At 33.2% G+C, this 20,014-nt stretch overlaps 1 pseudogene; it reads right to left on the reverse strand.

Moving 5' to 3' along the window:
• Nucleotides 1-13,062: 13,062 nt before the first annotated feature.
• LOC145604827 (2-methylpropanoate--CoA ligase CCL4 pseudogene) lies at nt 13,063-14,873 on the reverse strand (annotated as a pseudogene).
• Between the last annotated feature and the right edge of the window lie 5,141 nt (nt 14,874-20,014).

Raw genomic sequence — 20,014 nt, forward strand, 5'->3', positions numbered from 1 at the left:
TTGTTTCTTAGGAGGTCCTATGAAAATTATGAAAATAGGGGTCCTATGAAATTTTTACACCATAGTAATTAATTACTACTTCCTCCGTTATTTTTAGTTGACACCGTTTGACTTTTACACTATTCACACATTATACGTTGACTCGCTTTTGTGATTAATAGATACGATAAAATATAATCATGTGGATCTTATTTGAATCGTCTATATGTATGTTTTATTAATATCCACTTTTTATAATTTTACAATTTTGATTATTGAAGTTATTAAGCGTTAAAAACATGCGTTGACAATCGTGATAATAGAAAGGTGTCAACTAAAAAAAAACAGAGGAAGTACAACTCTAGCAAAGTAGCAATATTATGATAGGTCGAAATTCGGAAATTTTCTAAAGTGACTGTTTTAAGCTTGTATACAAGCAGAAATACTTGCGTGGACCTGGTTCACAATAATATTATTGTGGACCCGAGGTTTATACACACGCAACTGACATTATATTGAACATGGTGACATTTATTATTAACATAGTAACCTTATTTTTAACATAGTAACCTTTATTAAAAGTTGTATATTGTTTAATACTATTGTGAACTTGAAGTATGACGTTATGACCCTAATTTTAATATAGTGACCTTTATTATTAATATTGACCTTATAAAATATTTTATTAAAAAAATTAACCTCTTATAGCCTATATATTACCAAAGTGACTTTTATTTTCAACATAGTGACTTTCATTTTATTATAGTGACTTTTTTTTTTTAAAAAAAAAACAATCGTAATTTCTCTAATATTAGTGGTCCACAATAAATTAGTGTGAACCAGGTCCATTTAAAAATTTGTAGTATACAAGTATGAATTTTGCTAGCAACACACATGATCCCACACTCGCAGTCTCGCACCCCAACCTCAGCCCTATAAATTTGTAAATAAGAATAAAGACGTACATTTATTTCCTGAAAACAATATGAAGTTTAGAAAGTACATCGTCCCACACTAGTCTCTCAACTATGACTTATTATTATGAGATGGTTTGCATCAAATAACTATTGGACTTATGATACCATCAATTGTCGGTTTTCCATTACTTGATCTCAAACTATCAATTTGCATTAATCATCAATTTTAATCTTATGTTTGTTTAATTTAACACAAACTTTTATATGCGACTGATCACATGGTGCAACAGGGGTTACTTATAAAGTGTTACTTGTAACCCCATAATACAAGTAACACCAGAATACAGCTAAACACTTTGAAGTGGGAAAGGTCGAAAGGATAATAAAATCCCTACCCTCAAAGTGCCCTAGTGGGGATTGAACCTTCAATCTATTGCAAGGTTGGAAAACACATTCTTTATCAGATCACCCAACTAAGCTAAATGACTATACGTGTTAATGTGTTATGATCACATGCTATCTGGTATTATCCATGTTACATTTACTTAGCATAATTATGGGGTCAATGCTTATGGGGTCAATGCAATAATAAAATCAAGCTAAGCATTGTACTGTTAAACTTATAATTATTGAAAAATTATTATTTTGATAATGTTTTGGCCATTCTATAATAATAATAATAATAATAATAATAATAATAATAATAATAATAATAATAATAATAAAAGATACAAAACGATGCATGTTGTCTATGTTCATCATTAAGGCACTAACCATGACAAATACATCACATTGTATCACCTTAAAACTTGAAAAATGTCGTGTGTATGTGAAGCAAATAATATATTTGAGTCCAGTGACTTCAGATCACATTGTCTTTTTAAGAAGATTTTTGTCTCATGTTTAAGTAATATACCAGTATTTTTTTTTTAACCATTAAATACAGGGGTGCCTCTTCTATCAAAGAAGGGGTGGAGTAAAGTTCAAACTCAGGTCATATACGGAGAAGATGAATGGACTAACCATCCTTCCACTCCTTGATCCTCCTAATATATATATTAGTATATCACCTCCCAAGTACATTCTTTTATTTCTAATGATGAACCGACATTCAGTGTTGATAGAGCCATAGAAGTCATTAAACACAAAATTCTTCCAAGTAACTACACAATATGGCTTCAATGTATGCAGAATTCTAAATCTTTCTGTACTTATGCATCTATACAATATACTTCGTACCATACAATAACACAAATAGATAGTGTCATATGTCACACTCACAATTCAACCTTTTTGTTTAATTATCTTCTATTTTTATTGCAACAATATTTAAAGAATCATTCATTACAATCAAAGTAGCCTTCATAATTAACATTAATGAAGGCGAAAAAAAAAGCAATTAACATTAATAAAGGCAAAATAAAAACTTATATATAATAATGAGGGTAAATATGTAAATACGTATTTTGAAGGAAATAATTGACAGGGCACTATTCTTAATACTCCGTAGTAATGTTGTACGAGTATTATACTTTTTATAAGGTAGAGATTTAAGGAAAATGTTATACATAACCCTTAGAGCTATATAAGTATTAAATTTACACTTGAAAATCGTAAAAAGTTAAGAAATCATAAAAATATAAACACTAATTACATTGATTTACGCGTGTTTTTATCACGAACTCCTAATTTTATACAATTTCCAAGAGTAAATTTAGACATTTAATTTAGTGCTTATATATAGCCCTTAAATATAGCTTATAATCTCAAAGTCTATCCATTACATGTAATCAACCAATGTTATTCTTTCACATTATTCCCAGTAACTTAAATATAGCTTATAAAGATAAAAACTTACATTCCGTAACCACTAACTTGTATAATTTAAGTACTACCTCCGTCCCCGAAAGAACGATCTATTTGACCTAATTTTAGTCCCAAAAAAAATGACCCCTTTGCATGCATTAAAACACACACCAATTTGCAACAAAATTTGTGCAAAATTAGCTTCCCCATATAAAAAATTTGATTTTTCATTAATTTTATTACTTTCTCTCTCTATTTTTTTTTTTTACAAACCCCCTGTAAATTTATATTTTCGATATACTTTTACGTTTTTATTTAACTTTCTTAATACCCGTGTAATTAACCCAAATGGGTCATTCTTTCGGGGACGGAGGGAGTAATAAACTGAAATATTTTATTTTCTTTATTACAAATAGAAAAAATTTGAGCTAATTATTAGTGCACGCTATTTAAACATATAGTAACAATTTATAACTTTATTACATGTAATCAATGTTTTTCTTTCACATTCCAAGTAACTTGAATATAAATTATACTCCAACTTTAAAAACTTTAGGCATTCCATGACTTGCATGCATATTATTTAATAAGTAACAAAATGATAGATGTTTCATTTTCTTCATTAGAAAAAAGGGTTGAGCTAATAGTTAGTGCACATTTTATAAATATACTACAATCTATAACTTAAAAAATGAAATCCAACAAAAATAGCCATTCCATTTTCAAACCTTAAAACATAACTTTAATTAATGTGTCAATACATTTCTCACAATCTTTTTGTATATATACTTAGGGCATGTTAATTTATTACCTTATTTTTGCTTATCTGATGTGTATGTACTGAACTTTTTTTTCCCCGATCTGAACTTATTTTTTCTGATTTGATTTGATCAAAACTTATCTTTTATGATTTGATTCGATTGTTCGATTGACTAAACTTTAATATATATCAAGTGGGGTTTGGTTAGATTTGTAATGATGTGAATTTTATTAATTCCCTTTATTGATATGTTCGATCTATTCATAAATTTTTTTCGTTACGACGCGATATTAAAGATATGAATGAATAAAAGTTCTACATAAAAAGATAATTAAAGTATGTCAGAATACATTTTTTTCTTATTTGAACTTTTATTTTTTATCTGATTTCAAATAAGTAAAAATAAGGTAAACTAAACAAGGCATAAATGGGCTCCTGAAGTCGCCGAGGCAGCAGCTGCGAGGTATGGTTTTGAGATGGCAGGAAGGCTGGGATTTGATAGAGTTACTCTTGAATGTGACTCATTGAATGTGGTAAGAGCATGCGGCACCTATTTTTCACTTCTTTGAGGATGTCTTCCGTATGAGTAGTTCTTTTGTTAATTTTGAATGTGTTCATGTACGACGTGCGGGAAATACCGTTGCTCATCTAGCGGCTAGGTGGGACACGGGTCTTAGCGATGAATTTATTTGTACGAACTCTTTCTCCCAAAGTTTACAAGTTTTGGCGGACCTTGATTTAATAAACAATGGTACCAATGTTAATACTTCATATTTCCCTACCTTATAAAAAGTGGAGAATACTCTTATGAATAGTGCATGGACATTTATATCCCTAAAAATTTTCTTTTACATATTTACCCCCATTGAATTCAAAAGCCTTAAAATTGTCTCTTGAATCACCAAAATTGATTAATTATTTGTGTTTATTTCAATATTTAAAGCATTTTTTAGACTCTCCATTTACATATTTACCCCCATTGAATTCAAAAGGCTTAAAATTATCTCTTGAATCACCAAAATTGATTAATTACTTGTGTTTATTTCAATATTCAAAGCATTTTTTATGCTCTCCATTTTTAAAAAAAAATATATAATTATAGGATGACTTGTTTAATTTACTTAATTCATCTCATCAATAAGTACTTAAAACTTACTATGCAAATAGATATAATAAATACCATGCAAATATTTGTAAGACATAAAGACTACCAATAATAATTCTCCTTAAAAGGCTAGCCATCTACGCGCATCGTGCGCGTAAGAATCCCTAGTTATATTAAAAGTGTCTACTATTAGAAAACATAGCTGCATATTCGAAGCATTACATTTTATATCATCAAATAACAAACAACTCAAATGGGTTGCTTAGTTGTTAGGGCTTATTCTCATGTATTGAACTGAGCTAAATTGAACTGAACTGAATTACTTATGAGAAAAGGAAGTTAGAACCTTAATTGAACTATACCGAACTGAACTGAACTGTACCGAACTTGACCTAAGTCATCAATCTCAATATAAGATATTTACCAAATTTAAATTTGCTTTATTTTTCTGGATGGAAATGTATTATATTCATGTATCATTATTGATTTAACTTTTTCTTATTATACAATTTTTTATATACATTTTTTTGCTTTTCATCTTTTATATATATTGAGATTTTATTATCACGTAAATACCTATGCACAACACACTTTTAGATACATATCCTATAAGTAGATCGTGTATAATGCGTTAGATGTTGTATAATGTATTAGATGTTGTATAACAGTCTTAATAGATAGTGCAATATTCTTCTAAACTTTAATAGAGTTAATTTAGATTTAGTGAAGAAGTGATAAAAAGTGATAAAAGTTGTTATTGATAGAGTATAAAACATATTCCTGGGCCTCAACCATCAGCTTAAGCTTTTGGTTGAGTTGGTCCACTAACATGGTATCAAGAGCCAGCGTGACACAAAGGTCACGGGTTCGAATCTCATCCACCCCCCACTTTCAAGTGGAATATTAAGCGATGGGTATGAGGGAGGCCCATGCTGCATCCACACTTCTAGCCCAAACAAGCTCTCGTGTGAGGGGGCGTGATAGAGTATAAAACATATTCCTTTAGTAAGAAGAAGAAAAAAAACAAAAGAAAAAGCTTCTTAAACTTATAAATAAAAGGCAAATATGTAAACAAACATATTTAGGAGTATAAACGGTCAAACAGTTGTCTCACACTTTTTAAAAGGTAGGAATTTAATCTATTCAACTCTCTAACTTAAAATTATGTATCATATCTATTCAACTCACTTTTTTAGGCTCCTAGGATGCAGTTATGTTTTTCGTTCCCTAGGAGTGGAATGGTGTCACAGGTCGGTTTCTCAGCAACAAAATGCATACTTTGGGTTTGTCCGTCTCCCAACATTTTCCACTAAGAGTTCCCTTCGCTTTCAGTGCCAGCTCGGGTTCTCATCAATGTTAGTGATCTGCGCTTTTGGTTCATCTCGACTGCTTCGGTTCATTTGGCTTCTCTTGGTCCACTTTTTGGATGTGGTTCGGTTTTTATGGGGGTCCGGGCTCTGCAGTTATTGGTTTGTTGCAAGACCATTTCAATGTTTGGTTCTCTTCGATCTTCTTGTGATGGTACTTAGTGTGTAGGTTGTTAAATGTTCTTGTTTTAGTTAGTGTTAAGTTGTAATTCTGTTTTTCTTTAATAGTATCTTTTGTCAAAAAATTTAAAAAATAAATAAATAAATAAATGAATTATGTATCAATCATAAAACTCATCTTCGTACGTCTGTGCGCCAGGAAAATGATGATTGTTGAACAAGGTTGAGAAAGTTTAATCTGAGATGGCTATTCACACACCAACAACTGCTGGCCCACGAGTAGTCTTAACTTCATGGGCTCTACACTGGACCAGTTGGCCTAGAAATGGGTCTTGGCCGTTTCGCTAATTACTGAGCAAGTGAAGCCTTAATTAATAAATGTATCTTGCTTTGACATTTCCTAAAAAAGTTGATACTTAAAGGCTTGTTTGGCATCATTTTTGGTTTTCAGTTTTCTATTTTTTTGAAAACTAAAAACCAAAAACAGGAAACAAGGGTGTTTTCACTTTTTTGTTGTCAATTTTCAAAATTATCATAATTTTAACAAGTCTAAATAATTTTTGATTCATTATGACATATATAATATACTTTTAAAAAACAAAAAACCAAAAAACAGAAAACCACAACGATGCCAAACGAACCCTAAGTTGGTTGTTCGTTTCCTAGAAATGGGTCTTTGACATTTAGGATTAGTTTTTTTTTTTTTAAACATGTATTCAATTAATGAAAGTGCTTTTTTAAAGCACCCGTTTATTTCATTATTATTTTTCAAAAAAAGGTTATTATTGAACAAATATTAACATACTAGGTTAGACCCCGTGCCATGCACGGAAATTTTTAATAACTAAATTTAAATTTACATTGTATAAATAAATTTACATATGTGAATATTATGATGGATTATAAAATAGCCTATTTGTCAAGCAGATCTATCATACTATGCATTTGATTGTGGAAGGAGATACATGCATACATCAAAGATTTTATTTATGTAAATACGAAATTTATTTTATACTTAAGTTTAATGTATTTGTTTTTTAAATGGAATTTTTTTAAAAAAAATTAAAATAAAATCGACACACTAGGAAATGACACGTGTCATTGCTGGTGTGTCTTTTAGTATATAGTATTGATTGATACTTTGGGATACAACTCAATTTTGAGAAATTCTCAATGGTAGCCTTCTACTATTACTTATTCTCAATGGTAGAATGGTAGCCAATTTTTTTTTTTGAATTCTCAATGGTAGCACTCTACTTTTAAAAAGTTACAACCGTAACTGTTTTTCCGTTAAACTTTTGTTAAATCTAACTTAATTTAAACAAAATTTAATATTTTTTTTATAAAAAATAAATAAATAAAAATACCCACCCTCCCCCTTCACTGCCTAGCCACCCCCCCTCCCTCCACACTGCCCAACCACTTTCTCATTCCCCCTCCACGGCTCCACCAATAATCTACCGGTGTTTCTCCTTATCGCTCGACATCCCACCCGGTCATCCTCTTTCCCCTATCCCCTCTTTGCATGCTTTAATTTCGTCTTCCTCTTCATCTCCATTGTTATCGTCGTTAAATTTGAATCATATGCGTCAATGTGGTCGAATTAGGGGATTGGAGAGAGAAATATACCGGAATTTGATTTGAATCCAACGTTGAATCTGTGCGAGAAGAATTGGAGTTGAATTTCATCGAATTCTTGGGTTTTAATTGAGTTAATTTTCATGATTGTTATTGAAAGGAATTGAGAATTCATTGACCTCCATTTTTGTTGAATTTCGAGCAGTTGAGGTGCGGCACTGGGGCCGTGACAGTGGTGTTGGTGTCAAAGCCGCAATTTGTGTGGCTGTTGTTGTGGGGTGGAGTCAAGAGAGGTGGCAAATGGTGGTTATTATGGGCTGTTGTAGTTGATGGTTGGGTGACAATATGGTGCAAAGGTGGAGGTGTTTAATTTGGTGGTTGTTTTTGTGTAAGTATTGATGTTGTTGTTTTGGGCTGGTTTAGTTGACTTGAAGGGGTGGCATTGCGGTGGAAGGAGGACAAAGAAGGGGTGGGTGTATGTGGACTGTGGAGGGTGTTGTGGTGGAGAGTTTGGGGTTTGGGTTCGGGTTGGAGGTGGCTGCCATGGAATGAAGGGGAGGAGAGAGAATATAGTTAAGGGTTAAGAGAGTAAAATGGTTGACAATAGTTAAAGTTAACGGATATTTAACGGTTTAAAGGTAATAAGGTTACGGTTGCAACTTTTAAAAAGTAGAGTGCTACCATTGAGAATCCCAAAAAAAAATTGGCTACCATTGATAAAAAGTAATAGTAGAAGGCTACCATTTAGAATTTCCCTTCAATTTTATATATTTGTTGATTTAGATTTTATTTGTAAATGTCACATGAGCTATTAATGAATTTATTTGTTTTCAAAAAAGTTAACATTACATTATACAGAATAGTAGAATACATCAACCACAAAAACGTCATTGGATCTTACTTTTAAAAAACCATAGATAATCAAGTTTTCAACACGTCCTCAACAAACTACATCATCACATAATTATATGCATTTTTTTTAATGCATAAGACTTTTTAAATTAGACAATTAGTGGAATTATTTTTTTCATATACCAAATTGTTTTATGTTTTTACTATTAATCATGTTAGAGGGAAGTGCAATGTTTTAGTGTAATTTTTTTTTTTTTTTTTTTTTTTTTTTTTTTTTTTTTGGGGTGCAATGTTTTAGGCTTTTAACTCATTATTGCCAAGTTTGATTTTAACTAGGGGTGTTCAAATCCGGGTACCCGGAGTTTCGGGTACCCGAAAACCCGGGTACCCGGAGTTTCGGGTAGTTGTTAATATGTCCCATGTCCCGACCCGAATATCTCGGGTACCCGGGTTCCGGGTACCCGAATTATTCGGGTCGGGACATAGGGTACCCGGATTTCCTTGTTTTAAAAAAAAAAGAAAAAAAATTATACTTATATTAATTTTAGGTATTTATAATTGTTGTAATTTAATTTTTTTTTTTTGTTAGATAAACACACATTATAATTTATAACCATTGATTTCCCAAAAATAAAATCCAAAAATTTACATCTGATTCCCAATTGAATTGCCAAAAAAATAAAAAAAAAACCCAGTAATGCCGTAATGGGAGACGAATGGTGCGATAATGGAAGACAAATTCTTGCTTAGGAAGACGCCATGACAATGATGGAATTAGTCGCCAAATTTGTCACCTAAGATGAGATTTTCCGGCAACTCACGATTAATCGAGGAGATATTGTGGGGTTCTTGAGGTAGACATTGGAGATTTTTGGTGGAGTTTAGTGGGGGTGGGTGATTTACTGATTTGGGATACAAAGGAAAGGAGGGAATGGAAATATAAGGTGAATGTGGAAAGTTGAAGATGGGAAATCAACGGGAAAGGATTGAGGAGTTTAATTCAAGGAAGAAGAGAGAGAGAGGAGATGCAAGAAGAGAGAGAGAGAGGAGGCAGATGTGGGAGGCGTGTGAAAGAACCCTAGTTTGGTGGGCTGGGCTTAATTTGAGGGAGGGTTTTTTTTCTTTTCTTTCTTTTTTTTTTTTTTAAATATTTCGGGAAATCGGGTACCCGAGAATTACAAAATGCGACCCATGTCCCGACCCGGATAACATGCATTTTTCCCGGGTCGGGTACCCGTCCCGAAAAAACAGCTTTTTTCCCCAAATTTCCCATCGGGTATTTACCGGGTCATTGGGAAATCGGGTTGGGACAATCGGGTCGGGTTTTTTTGAACACCCCTAATTTTAACCATGTTAGTGAACTTGTTTGACGTTAGGATTTCCTAATTTTGCTCTTAATTTAGCAAGTCAGGATATCTTCTTCCATTTACAAAATAAAATGAAGTGACTATGGCATTGACCATACAAAAAAGACGTTGGTATAGAGTTCGACAGACTCATGACTTTGACTTGATTCGAAAAAACACAACAAAATTACATGCATGAGATAGGCATGCAACTATGCTTTGTCAAAGCTTGAGCCAAGCTTGAGCCATATGTTCTAGTGAAAAAACACGATATAATCCAACATCACAAAACACACTTAAATAAAATGAAATTTTTTTTGTCTTTGGCACACAAACACTATAGCACACCACAACAGCATGTGGGCTTAGGTCACACATAGATTGCTCATTTAAAAGTTCTAGTATAACATTTAATTAATGACCTAGGCCTTGGGTTGGGCCTAATCAATAAAAAAACCATGAATTCAGCCGGTGTAAAATCTTTATGCATATGTAAAGACTAAAGAGTGTAAAATCCAATGTAAAACAAAATCCACTACATTTCTCCTTTATTTTTATTTTTTTCTATCTAATATAGTATTTGCAATTATGAAAATTTGTCAGAATAAACCTTTAAAAAGTACTCTCTCTGTTTCATAATGTTAGTCCCATATACTATTTTGGGCGTTTCAAAAAGATATACTCATATTGAATATATTTCATTTATAACTTGATTTTTTTGGAATTAATAAGTTGTGGATTAATGACATGACTCTAAGTAAGGAAATATATACCATAAATTATGAAATTATGACTTGTGCTTTCCTAATAAAAAAATTTAAAAAGTTAAATAAGGTAAACTAATTATGAATTATGTTGTACTTTAATGTTAAATTCCAAATATATTTCTTTTCTTAATTTATGTGATTGATTCCATATGGGACTAACATTATGAAACGGAGGGAGTACCATTTTGCCAAAAAAAACCTTTAGAAAAACCAACACGTTTTTTTTTTTTTTTCAAGGAGAAACCTAATCACCTAATTGCCCTCTAAGTTACTAATTACTCTCTTTTTTTTTTCAATTCTTCTAATTAACCTGTAACCCACTTCATTATTAAATAATTAAATTTAATTTATAAAAGATAAACTACCACCGCCAACCAAACAGCCAACCACCCCTCCCCCATCGGACCCGTCACCTAGATCCCCTCACCCCCCATCCCCGCCGGCGACCACCACAAGTAAGAGCAAGTAAGTTTCCTTATTTGGCTCTAATTTACAACTCAAACATGCTCAAATCAAGTCTAAACCAATTGCAACTTGCTTCTAAATCACCCTAGCATCACATACATACATCATCAAAGCTAAAACAAGCATCAATTGCAAGTAAGATGCACAAAATTGAAAACTCCATTTATATTTTTTTAGGGTTTTCGGACAATATTATCACAAGATTTGAGCAAATTATAAGATGAAATCGAAGCAAAAATACATTGATTGTGTGGGAGAACTTGATTTGGAGCTTCCAAGAAGATCTTGACAAATTTTTGTAGCTTAGTGAGTTTTGAGAGTGTTTGAGGAAGAAGTGAGGGTGAAGTGTGAAGGGAGGTGGAGAGTTGTAGCAGGGGAAAGGGGGGTCGGACGGTGGTGGATGTGGAGGTGGTCGCCGAGGATGGGGGTCTAGGCGGCGTAAGGGAGGAGGACTGCATCAAGGGAAGGGACAAAGGGAGGGGGTGGCTGGCTAGCTAGTTGTAGGTGTGATAGTTTTTTTTTTATATATATATATATAAATTAATTTAATTACTAAATGGTTAAGTGAGATTTAGAGGAAAATCTAATATATACATATACATATACATATACATAAAGAGGAGTTTTTTCCCGAGTTTTTAGAGAGCCAAGTAGGATTTAATTTTCTTAGCGAGTTATAAATTTTAGTTGTAGCCAATCAAATAAGAGATTATTATTATTTATTGAATTAAATAATTCAAAGGCCACATAAGCAAAATTGACGAATGAGATTTTTATGTTTAAACTAATCAAATATAAAATATTATCTTTTGATATTAGAATTTTTATCTAAATACAAAAAAAAAATATTTTTTAAAAAATTCAAACAAAGTTTTTTTTTTTTTTGCTAAAGTTCGTTTTTTTTTATTTTTTTTTTTGCTATTGCTTCATTTCTGATAGATATTATATTTATGATAATATTTGTCGCAAATTAGGATTTATTTTATGTATATTTTTTTTATCGTCCTAACGTGATTAGAACTAGTATTGTAAACTCTCTATATATATATTGATCAATGATAAACACTCCAGGGTGAAAACTTTTCCCGAAATCTGATAATTTCTTTTCGTGGAAAGAAAATTCTATCCATTTTATTACCCTTTACCCTCCACCTGATTTTCTTATAATACCAATAATTCTTTTTTTTTTTTTGTTTTTGAATGGTAATACCAATAATTCTTAACAAACTAATTCCTTTTGTAACCAAAAAAAGAACATTTCACTAAATTGGTCATGTCCTTGGTTTATGATGTTACATCAAAGAAGATAATTTAGAACTAGGAATAACAAAATTGACTTCTTTAACTCTATCCAAAAAAAAAAAAAAAAAAGTTTTTTTAACTTTTTTTTAAATTTTTTTTTTTTTAATTAATTATTTATTTATTTTAATCTAAGAAAATCGGTTAATGCTTTCAACTATCGATTATAGGGAGTAATGTTTTGAAAATCCGTTATTCACATTGTTTATGAAAAAAAAAAAAATCACTTTCAAAATTCCATAAAATATCTCAATAACTTGCCAAAATTAAATGACTGTTCAACCAAAATAGTACATACAAATAACTCATAGCAAGACACGATATACATCATTTATAAATTCATTCACATCCAAATTCGTTAGTTGTACTTGCGAGTTACCATTAATTTCAACATGACCTGAATCTCAACAACCAAATAAACAACCAGCAAAAGAAGCCAAAATTCAATAAAAGCAACAATATTAAATTAGTAACAATATATGTACTTAATTTCCTATTACAATATTAAATTCAATCTATGCTCTTTGGAGCCTTTCAAAAAAAAAAAAAAAAAAAAAAAAAAAAAAAAATTCCTATTACATTAAATTGTTTGCTTACAAAATGCATTATAATTTATAATACCATATTAAACAAACGTCACATAGACAAACCAAATATAATAGCTTAATAAGAGTAATTGTACATACATTGTTACGTTCATTAAACATTACTAAATCATACAACCTTCTAAAAATAAATATTAAGCAAAACACATATAATTAAAGAAAAGGAAACTTCATCAAACTCCTTAATTACATCACTGCATTTGAGTAATCACATTATTAGTAGTAGCATTAGTAGTATAAGAAGCTACTTTAATTGGACCCATTGCTTTAGCCATTTCCCTTAGTAGAAACTTCTGAACTTTTCCGGTGGATGTCTTAGGCAGCTCCTCCTCGAAAACAACCGTCTTCGGAACCATGTAGTGTGCCATCCTCTCCCTACAATACTCTATTATTTCTTTTTCAGTCACCTCATTTTCACCCTTACTTTTTAAGCTAAGGAATGCACAAGGTGTCTCACCCCAAAACTCGTCCGGTCGAGCCACCACAGCCGCCTCGTTCACGGCCGGGTGAGTGTACAACACCGCCTCCACCTCAACACTACTGATATTCTCTCCACCACTTATGATTATATCCTTGAGCCTATCTTTGATCTCTAGGTAGCCATCATGGTGTATGACTCCTACGTCCCCCGTTCGAAACCACCCGGTTCGGGTCATGCACTTAGACGTCCCTTCCGGGTCCTTAAGGTACCCTAGCATGACACTCCCACCTTTTAGTACAACTTCTCCTAGGGTGGATCCATCTCTTCTTACGGGTTGACCCGTTTTCGGGTCCAATATGTCAACCTCGGTCATCCCTAGGGATCCTACCCCTTGTCTAGCCTTAAGCCTTGCTCTTTCTTTTGCAGGTAGGTGGTCCCAGTTGGATTTCCATGCAGAGTTAACCACCAACCCACCCGTTTCGGTTAGTCCATACCCGTGACTAACCACAAACCCTAAGGACTCAGTCCGAAAGAGGACTGATGCTGGAGGTGGGGCTCCGGCTGTAAGGATATGAACGGGTTTTTTCAAGGGTTTGGCATTGGGTAAGTTGGCTAGCATGTTCAACACCACGGGTGCACCACACATGTGGGTCACCTGATGGTGTTGAATGGCCTCGTAAACAGTGGGGGCATCGAATTTTCTTAGACAGATATTTGTTGCCCCCACTGCGGCCATCCCCCATGTTAAGCTCCAGCCATTGGCATGGAACATGGGTAAGGTCCATAGATAGACCGGTTGCTTCGGTACTGACCATTCTAGTAGTGTATCCACTGCTAGAATGTAGTACCCTCTATGACTTAGAACAACCCCTTTAGGGTTGTTCGTAGTTCCTGAGGTATAATTAAGAGCGAGTGCATCCCACTCGCTCTTAGGCCTGATCCACTCAAAACCCGGATCACCACCATCCACCAATTGCTTATAATTAGCAACCGAGTTGCTTCCATTAACATTCACTTCATCAGTATCCTTGATTACGACGATGATAGGATGAGGAGTACCAGGAGGCAAAAGAGAGAGAGCACGAACGAGAATAGGGTGAAGATGATGATCCACAAACACAAGCTTAGACTCACTATGACGTAGGAGAACCGAGAGTGTACGAGGGTCAAGACGGGTGTTGATGTTGTTCACCACAGCCCCCGCCATAGGAACCGAGAATTGAAGCTCGTACATGGCGGGGACATTAGGTGCAAAGACGGACACCACGTCGCCTTGCTTAATACCAAGGGACTTAATAGAAGACGCCGCTTGGACACATCGTTGATGCGTTTGGTCCCAAGTGTAGGTCGTCGCATTGTTATTGTTATCGTTATTGTTGTTGTAGACGAGGGCGGGGCAGTCGGAATAAGCCGTGGCAGCTCGTTCTAAGAAGTTGATGGGTGTAAGAGGGACTGAATTAGGACGAAATGGCATGAGAAATTCCATGGAAATTATGTGATTTTTTTTTTTCTTTTGGCCAGAAAAAGTGGAAGTTTTTTTTTTTCTTTGAAAGAGAGAAGAAAATGTAGAGGAGAAGTTGTAGTAATAGGAGTGTGTAGTATTTTCTAAGAGCTTTGTATTGATTGTTTAATGAGAGGTCTACTCAGCTCTATCATCTCTTGCTGGCTTTACCTATTTTAATACATTAGGTTGGCGTAAGGATTTTGCTATGATATTAATGCATGTTTGGTTGGAAAATAATTTTAAGAAAATTGAAGTTATTTTTTTTTTTTTTTTTTCATGTTTGGTTGCAAAAAATTCAGAGAAAAAAGGACAAAGATCATATGATAGGAAGCTAGCCTATATTATGAGACTATGAGAAGCTTCAATTCATATTTAATTGATGATATGACACTTTTTTCCCCTCTTTTTCTTTTAATATTAGTTTTTTTTTTTTTTTTTTTTTTTTTTTTTTTTTTTTTGGGTAAAAAAACAATCTTTTATATTAGTATTTACAAAGTGGATTGGATGCAAACTAATTTAATTTAATTTAATTTAATTATTATAGTTGCAATAAGAGAGTTAAGTGAAAATTTGTAAACAATATCGTTGACTAAGTAGGATGAGGTGTCACAATTAAATGCTATAGAACAAAGGTGTTTGTCAAATATAGCATAATTACTATTGAAAGATCGAATAAATTAAATAACTCATACAAAAATATATAAAAAAATAAAAATAAAAAATAAAAAAGAGAGAGAGAGAGATTATATTAACAATTTATTCACTCTTAGTTTAAATTAAGGAAATCTGGCCTAAACTTTCTAAAGTCTAATCTAGTTTGGTCTTAATTTATCTAATTTGATTATCTAGTTTAGCTAAACTATAACTAAGAGTCTATTTACTTCAGCTTAATTTCAGTCCAGTTCAGCTTCAATTCAGTTCAATTCAGTTCAGTTTAGTTTAGTTCAGCTTCAATCAGTTCAGTTCAGTTTAGCTCAGTTCATAAATGTGAATAGGCCCTAATTGTAAGGCAATGTATGAGAAAAAACATTATCAGGTAGTAAGATATTGTTAACTTGTCTCAACATGTATATTTTTTATTAGATATAGAGTAATATTCATAATTTGGAATCAAGAGATCTAATCTAGTCAAAATATCTATTCTGATCGTCAAAATAAGATAGAGTGAAGAGAACAAAGTGTTACTATTTGCTTCCATTATTGATACATATACTACATCTGTCTACTTAGCTTATGTTAATAATATTTGAAACTTTACACTAGTAGATATCAATATAAATGGAATCTAATACTTTCATATAAATATAATTGATCCATATTTTTAAACTTGTAAACTTTAACACTGTTCGTTCACACACCCTCTATGATCATATCGTGTGATTTATACATACGTGAGATTTTGTTAAATTTATCTCAATATATATATATCCAGAACGAAAATAAATAGATAGTACTTCGGTCGCATGCAAATTCGACAACTAAGCTAAGGAGAGTTATTACTCCTCTCTTTGAACGTGGCCACTAACCTGTTTTTTCTTCAGAGTCTTCACCAGCAACTACAACAATGATCCGTCACTCTTTCCACAAAATTAACTTTTTACTTCTCTTGAATCTATTTATATTGCTCTTTTTGGTTATTTTTAGTTTCTTTCAATTTTCACTACTTATTCTAATCATTACTCATACTAATAAAGTGCAGTGCTAAGATGATAAATGCATGCACATGAACATTAACATCCATGCATGCCTAGTCTCTTTCACTAACATAGTTGTACAATGATCGGTGTGAGTGTGTGACACTAATAAAAAGCTTTATAAAACCCTTCTACAGTTCTAAATGTATGTACGTTCATAGCAATTCCTACTTACTAGTACTGCTACAAGACGTTGTCCGATTGTGTGTTCGCGCGGTCAAGTCTAGTTTAATTGGTTTGGACTTTGGAGTTTAATTGATTTTTATTTTATTTAATTTTCTGAACTTAATTCAAAAATTAGAAAAAGAATTTCAGAAATTTTAAAATATAATTTTCGAAAAAAAAGAATTTCTGAAATTATAAAATGAATTTTAATTAAAAATATACTTTGAAAAGTCAAAGATTATATGGCAATTTGGCAAAGCTGCAAAGTACATTTAGGACCGTTTGGTTAGGGCTAATCATCAAAGTGAATGGGAATCAACTGCCCTCATTCCCTTTGTTGTTGTTTGTTAGCCCATTTTTCCCATTCCCTTTACCCTCTTCATTCCCCCAAATCCCTCTAAGTTCATTCCCCACCCCCCTAGGTATTTCCATTTCCATTCCCTACCCACCTTCACACCACCACATCACCACCTTCACACCTACCAACACCACCGGAAACCAGCCCAGACCACCGCCGCCCCTACCCTGACCACCGCCGCCCCTCTCCCGACCACCACCGAGGCGTTGACCCTCCCCCGAGCCTCGCCGCCCTCCCCTCCCCCGAAAAAACCACCCCTAGCCCCGCAAAACCCTAGCCCCGATCTCCCTCGACCTCGAAAACCGCTGCCCAACCCTCCCACCACCCTCGAAACCCTAGTGGCGGGGCTAGGGGTGGTCTTTTCGGGGGAGGGGAGGTCGAGGCAAGCGTGGATATATAGCAGCAGCGAGGGGCGGGGGAGGCGCGACGGGGCGGGGAGTTGTGGAGAAGGTGCGGCGAGTGGTGGAGTGGCTGGGTGGTGCAGTGGCTGTAAATAGTGGAAAGTGAAGCAATGTGGTGGTGGTGTGGTGGCTGGATCGGTGGCCTTCCATCCATTCCATTCCTTTGTTATTCAAAACAAACAACACCCCAAAATTGGGGGATTTTCATTCCATTCCTTGTCTTTCCCTTTGTTCGTTCCATTTCGATTCCCCTCGTGCGAACTAAACGACCCCTTAATCAAATCATGCCACATAATAATAAGACTTGTGGTAGTCACTTCTCAAAGGGCTACTGTAAAATTTTCATTATAACCAGTGTTAGAATTTGTGATTCAGTTTCTTTTATATATTAATCTATACATCAAAGCTTTACACAAGTTTCATTTATAACTAGTATTAGGCCCGGGCGATGCCCCGAGTTATTACATTATTTCCATAATAAAAAAAAAAAACATTATTAATATTTAATTTTCATTGAATGATATGTAATAGGTAATAGCTTAGTGGCTAACACGGTACGTTATAATTTAAATATGAGGTCGTGGATTCAAATCTTGTAAGAATTATGTTTTTGGATATGACGGATTAAATAAGGAGAGCGCCACGTCGTAGCCTTCTTTAATTAGAAACGTCTTTTAATGTTCTAGATTAATCGAAATTTTCTGTTATCAACTTCTCACAACCCATTTATCTAGGGAAATATATATGTTTGAAAATTTAGGAAAAACTAATGTTCCTTTGAGGAAAATTAATTAATTAGTAGAACAATATATTATTAAGTAGTACAATCAATTTATAGGTGACTATTATCTATCACCAGCCATATAGGAAAACAACTAATGTTGTGAGCGAGTGTACGTAGTCCGTGTCCTTCCTCAAATAGAAAAAGCCATAAATCGCGTATTACTATTTTTAGCTAAAGTTTTTTTAATTAACTTGTCTTCCGATCCATGGTTGTCGTGCTTCGTCACATCTAGTATGTGGATGATATAAGAGGCCAGAACTGTTAAAAGTAGCTATCTTAATTTCTTCCTAGGTGAGGCATATTTAAGAGCACTGCATACCAATTTAGACCATGACTTACCAATATATTACAAGTTTCCCGTTTCTCGTCCACGATTATTTAAATGGTACGTTCTAGTTTGTAAGTATTTTGACTTATTTAAATTATCGTTTTAAAACTTTATTTTATTACGGAGTAGAAACTGTTATAGTATTATGATAAGTCGTCTTAATGACTTAATGTTTTGACATGTGGTGACATAGTTTTTCTTTTACATCTTATTTAAGAAAATTAGTTTTAATTTTAATAAGTAGGATTATTGGGGCGTCACAACTCTTATTTAAGAAAATTTGTTTTAATTTTAATAATGTCATGAATTGTTATTCAAATGCAATAATTCAAAGAGGGGGTGAATTAATTATATTGTTGTTTATAAAACTTGGTGTGATGGTCACTTTTTTTGAGGAATTTAAAGAAAGTTAATAATGCAAGAAGCTTGATTGTGCAAGAGAATTTACGAATGAACAAAACTCTTAAACCCAATTGGAATTAAAAGACCTCGACACCAAAGGAATTTCGACTTAAAACATATCATGTAAATAGGCCAGTGATTTTAAAACCTATCTTTAAAGCTTCATTCAAAGCTTACCATACATAACAAGGACTCACTCAAGTTCTTACCCCAAGATTTTACCTCTCATTACTCCTTATTAGGAAAATGTCAACATGACCTGCATTTGTTTTACTTCAAAAAGTCACCAAACTCTAGTCCCTCTTCTTAAACCATGTGATTGCTAGGAACAAGTCATAAGATTGTACATCCAAAATTTTCTTTCTTCTTTCCATACCCCCAACCATCAATGCATGGACCCTTTCATATCCACTAAGGACATGTTTATACTAAGGACATGTTTGATTGACTGAGTTGAGCATAATTGAACTGAATTGAAGTGAACTTGTTGGAGTTGCACTGAACTGAATATTTTATGAGAAAAGTAAATTAAGATAAGAATTGAACTGAACTTATTGGCTTATAGCTGAACTGAATAGAACTTATTGGCGTGGAGCTGAACTGAACTGAAAATTAGTTAAAGAGAACAGACCCTAAGTATGTAACATGAAAGAGAGGACGACTTACTCCTTCCATCCCACAATAATTAACACATTTGACATTCTTTTTACTATTCATATACTGACTTTGACCATAGTTTTTTCACAACGCATAAATTATATAAGTTAAAAGTTTGACTGCATCAATTATTCTGAGATGAAGCGAGTATATTTTATCGTGATTTCGGCCATCGATGATGTACTGCTAATAGTCATACTACTGTTAGGTTTATTTTGTGTTATCTTTATCTTCACTTTCAATAAGGAAATGTTTGATTCACCCTATTTTACTGATTTGGTCAAAATGTATTTTTACGTTCACAATTGAAAAGTGTAAAAAGAAAAAAAATTCT

This window comes from Chenopodium album, chromosome 22, assembly GCF_948465745.1.
Source record: "Chenopodium album chromosome 22, dcCheAlbu1.1, whole genome shotgun sequence".
Lineage (NCBI taxonomy): Eukaryota > Viridiplantae > Streptophyta > Magnoliopsida > Caryophyllales > Amaranthaceae > Chenopodium > Chenopodium album.